Genomic DNA, 8,242 nt, shown 5'->3' on the forward strand with positions numbered 1-8,242 from the left:
TGCTTATGCAATCACTTTCTCTTGGCCATTCTGCTTCTGACTTAAAACAGCGCCCAGCCGTTTGTTGCTGGCATCTGTATACAGCAGGAACAGTTGTATGGATGTAGTCAGGGTAGGCTAGGATCTCATCACCCGTCAGGATCTCCTTCATCTCCTGAAACGACTCGGCTTGCTCCTTACCCCAGTGGAATGGGGGATTTCTGCCTTTGGGGGATTGTCCTACCAGGAGGTCTTGCAGAGGAGCTGCTTTCTTAGTATAGTCCTTTACGAACCTCCGGTAGTATCCTACTAGTCCCAAGAACTGACGCACCTCCTTGAGGTTCTTCGGCTCCGGCCACTTCTGGATGGCTGTGACTTTCTCCGGGTCTGGTGCTACCCCTTCCGGACTGACAATGTGTCCCAGGTACTGTACCTTTTTCTTGAGCAGGTGGAAGTTTGAGGGCTTCAACTTCATCCCGTACCGGGACAGTGACTCAAATACCTCTGCCAGGTGCTTCAAGTGGTCCTCGTACGTTCTGGAGTACACAATTACATCGTCCAGGTAAAGTAACACAGTCTTGAAGTTGCGGTGTCCCAGGCAGCACTCCATCAATCTCTGGAACGTTCCGGGGGAATTGTCCAAACGGCATACTGTTGAACTCGCAGAGTCCCATCGGGGTGGTAAAGGCCGTCTTCTCCCGATCCTCCTCAGCCACAGCGACTTGCCAGTACCCACTAGTGAGGTCAAGGGTTGAAAAGTAATTTGCAGACTTTAAGGCAGCTAGGTACTCCTCTATGCGTGGTAAAGGGTATGCATCTTTATGTGTAATGCGATTTACTTGACGGTAATCTACACACATTCTCATGCTCCCGTCCTTCTTCCTAACCAGCACTAGGGGAGCTGCCCAGGGACTACAACTATCCCTTATTACTCCTGCCTTCCTCATGTCATGCAGCATTTCTTTTGCCTTCTGGTAGTGAGCTGGGGGTATAGGCCTATAACGTTCTTTGATTGGGGAATGGTTGCCTGTGGGGATATGATGTTGAACCCCCTTAATCCTCCCGAAGTCTAGTGGATGTTTACTGAACACCTGCGAGTATTCTTGAACCACCCGGTGTACACCCTGTTTTTGATGGGTAGGAGTGGTGTCTGTCCCAACATGGAGCTGTTGACACCAATCCTCCACCTGGGTTGCAGGGTCATTATCCTCCACTTCGTCTGGTGAAGTTAAGGACTCGCCTCGTGAGTGCAATTGTTATTGACAGCATGTAACTTGGCAACAGTAGCATAACGTGGCAGTTTGACCTCATCTTCCCCTAAATTGAGAAGACGGACGGGCACCCTCCCATTACGTACATCTACGACTCCCCTGGCGGTTAAGAGTGTGGGTCTGTGCTCGGAGCAAAGGGGTTCTACTACCGCCTGGTAGCTCTGTCCTCTAAGACCTATTGCAGCTCTACACCAGATGAGCATTTCACTCATTGGGGGGATGACAATGGGTATTGGGTCTGTCACCCGCACGTTACCGATTTCACCGTCTGTTAACTTTACTTGCTGTTGATACATCAGGACTCGGATTTCCTTCTGCAGCACCCTCCTCTGCCCTGGTCTGGCAGTGTCAGCTATCTGTTGGAGCAAGAACACAACCTCTCCCAAACAGTTACCAACAATGTTAGTGCCAAGTACCATATACGGAATGGTGTCATCAGGATTAGTCTCTACTACAATAAGTCCCTGGTCCTTCATCTCCACTCTCCCCACCTTTACAGTCACATTCTTAACCCCAAGTAGGTTAAGGGGGAGTCCATTTGAGGCATATACAGTCAAATTTGGAGCTGGCGGACGTAGGTCGTCCATGGACCAGAACCTCCTGTAGAGGACGTCAGGCATGATGGCTACCTGAGATCCTGTGTCCAGCAGAGCGTGCGTCGGGATCCCGTCCAGTACAATGGACAGGAAAGGTCTTTCTCCGACGAACCTGTTGTACCAGTCTTGCGGCAGCGGTAGCAGGTAGGGTCCTTCTGTGGACGGCGCTGGTCACTGGTCCTGGTAGAGGGCGGTGTTTGCCTCCTCCTCCTGCGCATCCAGGGGACATCCTCAGGGCTATCGGCTAGCCGGATTTTCCCTCCTTCCTCGGACTCCGTCCGCAGCTGCAGAGCACTCAGCTCAGTGGTCAGGGTTTTGCTCAACTGACGCACCTCAGAGCGCAGACTGTCCAGTTCTTTAGGGGACGTTGCTGGAACTTTAGCTTCAGCAGCCACTGGGGAAAAGGTGAGTGTAGCAGGTACTGGGGTAGCCCCACCCTGGTAACGTTGGATGGCATTTGCTTCCAGGGGCTGCAGTCCTTTTATAGCCATGTCCATAAGATTGTCAAAGGTGGCATCTGGATGATCCAGGGACCACCAACGCACTTTCCTGCTCTCCTCTGGAGACCTCAGCCCCCGGACAAACTGTTCCTTCAGCATTTTGTTCTCATTCTCAGCGCTGGTTGGACTGACCTGTTTAAGAGCCCGCAGGACCCCCTATAGACGCCAGGCGTAGTCCCGAACATTGTTCTCCGGTTGTTGGGAACAGCTGTAGAACCTCATCCGGAGGTCCGCCTCAGTAAGGTCCTCAAAAACAGTCTGTAGTTTTTGGAATATTGCGGACACTGACTCCAGGTCTGCGGCCGACCACGTTTTCACTTCCCATTCCGCAGCACCGGTCAGTTGTCCTAATACAATGGCGGCTCTTTGTTTGCCGGTCATAGAGTACATGTCTAAGATACCACATATCTTCCGCTTGAATCCAGACAGGGTATCTGGTTTACCGTTGTACTGGGGGAGCCACTTTGCTCCAGGAATGTACGGTAAAGTCATAGGAATGACAGCGGTTACAGGCGCTGCTGGTGGAGCGGCTGCTTCGGCCTGCTCATCATCGGGCGCAGGTTGAACCTCAGGGACGTTGACCGGCATGTCGGCATCTGCTGTTCGTCGGACATTCTAGCACCCCCCTAGTTAACTGTGGCCTACCTTCTAGCCTTTCTTCCGGTAGGCCGCAGTTCCGCAGGTGATGGTCATCTTCAGGACCTTGCGTCGCTTGCGTCCTACGTCAGAGCGTTTCGCGACGCTCCTTACAGGACCTGGCGCTTTCTGGTTTGACGTCGAGGCGTGGGGCGTGTCCGAAGCTTCGCTCTCTTTTGCAGGTACGCCCCTAATTTTCCTGCGGTTACGCCCTTCTTCTCGCTCAGCGGCCCAACAATGGCGGCAACCTTCACCACAACTTTACGTACACAGTTCAGAATAAAGGCGTACAGTACCCGGTGGCAACGGGCATAACACTTCGTCGTTGCAGCAGGCACGTGATCCTGTTCTTGACGCCAGGAGAGATGACTAGCCCAGGGGATGGGGATGACTCGGTTACCGGGGCCTTTAGCCTTGGGGATGTCGCGGTGGTCGGCTCCCGGGCCCGTACCCTGGGGTCTCTCTTTAAAAGTGTTAATGTTTATTAATTTTTAAGAACGTTCGTGACACCACCTGTGGTTTCTGGTGAGATTCACCAGCGCTGCGGCAGTCCACTGAGGCCGATGATAAACAGCCCGATGGTATAGCACCCCACAGGTGGAGCTAGGCCTCAGGGCAGTGTATGACTGGTAATGCAGGGCAGGCGAGACCGAGCCGGGTCAGAGCAAGAACAGGGACAGACATGATAGTCACTTCAGTACCTTTTACTGATGGAAATTCAGGCACGTCCCGGAGCACTGTAGGGTGAAGGGTGCATGTCAGGATCCTCCCCAATGAGCGGGTGTAGGGCCTCCTGTCACTTGCCTCTGCGCAGTAAGTTTCTGACCTGCCTTTAGCTAGGCCTAACTTTGTCTCTGTCCTGCGCTGGCTGACATTGTGGTAGGGCCTTTCCTTGGAGTACACGCTCCTCAGCTTGCGGGGCCTATGTGTCTCCTTGCTCTGTTACGTTTCAGCACTTTAGCGATCCAGGGACTTGTAGTTCTCCAGGCATTCCAGTTATATCTTACTGGGTCATAGAGATCCCGGTAAACTTTGGACCCGGTGTCCGGTAAATGCTTCAGGGTGAGCAAGTTAAGCTCCTCTGCCCCCTATGTACTAACTCTCCACTCGCCTTCGGCCTACTCGGGCCCTCACTAGGCTACTCACACTAACGGCAGCTTGCCGCGCTTCACCGATCTTATGGCACCAGCACACTAAGCTCACCTCTCTGAGCTACACGGAGTCTGGTTATGGATAAGCTCCACTGCAGGATTGCAATTGCAGGAGCTGGAACAGGCTTTTGTCCTCTGAGGTAACTCTTCTCAGGCTGTACTGGACTCACTGCTAAACCAGACTGAACTAGACTCTGTCTAGACTAACAACAACTGACTGCTGCCTGGCTCCACCTTCCCTATTTATCTATCCCTAACGGGCTCCCTCTGCTGGTCTAAGGTGGAAGGTGGAGATGTGTGAATGGTTATGGGGGCCTCTTGTGGAGCAATCCATCAATACACCCTTACAGAATCTGTGATACCGAGCGCAGCTGGGCATCACACTGCTGCAATTCCTCAACCTACTGTCTCTTTCCAAATTATCCTGTAGACTCTAAGTCTCCTGTCATGTATCTGGTTTCAAACTTTTGAACCTGTGCTTTGAGGTTGGCTTATCTGTCCGCTGAGCCCCAGCATATACACATTTTCTTCAGGTGTTCTTCATAGTTTCTGTTATCCATGCTTCAGTCTTTTTAGTGTAACAGGTGTTTTCATTTACAAATTTGTCTGACCTATCACCTTTTTTCCCCCTGCTGGTGTTTCCCGCTGGTGATAGTCTCATTTGAATATCCAGCTATACTGCTGTAGTTTAAGCCAGTCAGTGAAAGAGCAGTTATGGTTTTCTCTCTGCTGTTTATGTTCTTTACCCTGAACCCATCTTCTGTTTCTTTTTAAGAAGTAGGCGGCATATTCTCTAACAGTATATACTTAATCCTTTATTTTGTATTTTGTGGTTTGTTTTACTCACTCTAGAATCTATTTTTATTTCAGCATACTTTCCCTTCTGTAGGTAATTTGCACTTTGCTCTGCCCTCTGGTTCTTTATGAGGAAGAAGTGAAGTGCTCGACGGCCTTTCAGGCGGCATAGGTCCGTGTTGTCATTGTCTAGTCTCTGGTTACATAGGGACTGTGGGGTCAAGATATCTAGTCTGTACAAGAATCTGTAGGGTCAGTTGCAGTTTTTAGTGTGTTAGGCTAAGTGCCCACGATGCGGATTTAATGCGTTTCTGCGACAACATTTACGCAGCGGAAACGCATTAAAATCGCTTGTTAAGAGGTCTGGGATGTTTCCCAATGATAATTCGCATGTGCTGTGCACATGCTGCGGAAATTTCCGCTGCGGATTATCATTGCCGAAAAATCCACAGCACAACCAATTTGGGCAAGATTTTGCGGCAAAATCACGCCCATTGACTTACATTGAACCGCATAATATCCGCATGTATACATGCGGATGTTATGCGGTTCAATACGCGGATGATACCCGGGTCTGGAGAAGAGGAGACTCTCATCCAACCTGGGTACTATGGTACCTGCAATTAAAAAGAGAATTATAATGTAAAAAATAAAAATAAATATTCATACTCACCTCTCCGTCGGCGCCCGGTCTCCCCCGGGCCGCGTCCTCTGTCCTCAGCATCCCGCGGTGTACTAGCAGGACCTGCGGTGACATAATTTACTCAGCTGATGGTCACGCGACCATCAGCTGACTAAATGGTCAGAGGTCCAGCCAGTACACCGCTGGATGCCGAGGAGAGAGGACGCGGCCGGGAGTAGACCGGGGGCAGCCGGAGAGATGAATATAAGGTTTTATATTTCTTTTTACTTTTTAATTCATTTTTTTACTTTAGATGCAGCATTTGATAGCAGAAATTTCCTCTAAGTTGGTTACACAATATAAATCCATGCCAGTTGCATGGATTTATATTGTGTGACCAACTTGTCAAGCCCTTTTCCAAGTGATGCTCAAAATCGCTTGGAAAAATGCTTGAAAGAAACGCATGCATAAATGCATGTAAAAATGCTGAAGAAACACATGTAAAATCTGCATGCTTTTTTTCTGCCATGGAGATGAAGAAATGCTCAGGAAATTTCTGCTTCAAATCTGCAACGTGGGCACATACCCTTACCTATTTTCCTGAGTGATTTGCTACACTATCATTACACCTCCCTTCTGTACCAGTATCAGTCTGTCATTGTTAGTTTGTTCATTTTAATTTATATTTATATTTTGTATGTAATCCATTTTTCACATGTACAGTACTATGGAATCAATGGTGCTGTAGAAATAAATTATAATAATTATAAACACTACTAGTGAGATGCATGAAAACAAGATATTTTTACTGCTTTTTGTAGCAAGTACATTGTTTTTGTTTTTTTGTTTGCCATGCCTTAACCCACATAAAATGGACTCTATTTAACATGCCTCCATAATGATGTATATTTCAGATGAGGCTCTTACAATGTACAACTTGTTAAACTTCTTAAACAGTGAACAAATGACTGCATTGTCTAAACGAATTAATGATTTACTGATTGATAAGATCACATCCAGCTTCAAAGAAGCAGAGCAATGTTATCAGTTTGTGATGATCTGTTGGTATTTTAGTGCTCTAATACAAGATATTCCTTCACTGAGTGGTGAAACAGACATTACATTACCCTACAAAGGTCACTGCTTTTCACAGACCATATCAGTGACACATAATGAAAAACCTTCCCAGTGTTATCTTACTATTCTCTATTTGCTGTTTATTCCTGATAGCCAAGTGTTTAAGAAAACAATCTATGACTAAGTTAAAGGGATCAATCATGGCAGGTGAATAAGTACCTGTGCAAAGTCAGACTGCTGTTCTTCCCTTAGCTTTTCAATTGACAATTTGAAAATGACTCCAATGTCTCTTACCAGGGCTTGATGACTAAGTGGTAATAAGATAAGACCCACTGTGTACAGTTGACTGTTGTTTCAGCCTACAAGGAACACTGTGCTGAATGACTCATTACCTAGCTGACAATATACTAGATTTGAGACAGCCGATCTTTATCTTTGAGAAGAAAAGAAACCATTTCAGTATATTTTTTTCTAACAGCACCAGTTTAAAGATTGCAAGATTGTCCATTGACTATCATAGAAAGAGATGAATGCATGCTAGGTTGAAAATAGCTATTTTTCATCCCTAATTAGAGAGACCTATTTGATACAAAAATATAAATCCAAATCTTGGGCAGAAATGTTGTGTCTATGTGCAATATTGTGGTCCTTTCACTGGTATCTTTTGTTTTTCTTCCTTGCTGGGTAAGTGGGCTCCTCATGGTGTGAGGTCTGAACTGATTTATGTGGAATAGGCAATCAAAACTGTGCCTTGCTATTCCCATTCCTTCTTATGATGTGTTTACACAGCACAGTTGCAGCCATTAAAAGACCACCAAGCAAGCCGATCGACAGTCATTTAATGTTCTGTTTAGACCACTATTCTTTGAACACAGAATGATCTAATATGCACAGTTATATATATATATATATATATATATATATATATATATATATATATATATATATATATACAGTACAGACCAAAAGTTTGGACACACTTTCTCATTTAAAGAATTTACTGTATTTTCATGACTATGAAAATTGTACTTTCACACTGAAGGCATCAAAACTATGAATTAACACATGTGGAATTATATACTTAACAAAAAAGTGTGAAACAACTGAAAATATGTCTTATATTCTAGGTTCTTCAAAGTAGCCACCTTTTGCTTTGATGACTGCTTTGCACACTCTTGGCATTCTCTTGATGAGCTTCAAGAGGTAGTCACCGGAAATGGTTTTCACTTCACAGGTGTGCCTTATCAGGTTTAATAAGTGGGATTTCTTGCCTTATAAATGGGGTTGGGACCATCAGTTGTGTTGTGCAGAAGTTTGGTGGATATACAGCTGATAGTCCTACTGAATAGACTGTTAGAATTTGTATTATGGCAAGAAAAAAGCAGCTAAGTAAAAAAAAACGAATGCCTATCATTACTTTAAGAAATGAAGGTCAGTTAGTCCGAAAAATTGGGCAAACTTTGAAAGTGTCCCAAAGTGCAGTTGCAAAAACCATCAAGAGCTACAAAGAAACTGGCTCACATGAGGGCCGCCCCAGGAAAGGAAGACCAAGAGTCACCTCTGCTTCTGAGGATAAATTTATCCGAGTCACCAGCCTCAGAAATCGCAGGTTAAC

Source organism: Phyllobates terribilis, unplaced genomic scaffold, assembly GCF_046119375.1.
Source record: "Phyllobates terribilis strain yellow unplaced genomic scaffold, ASM4611937v1 Scaffold_1__5_contigs__length_1240528914, whole genome shotgun sequence".
In the NCBI taxonomy this organism is placed as follows: Eukaryota; Metazoa; Chordata; class Amphibia; order Anura; family Dendrobatidae; genus Phyllobates; species Phyllobates terribilis.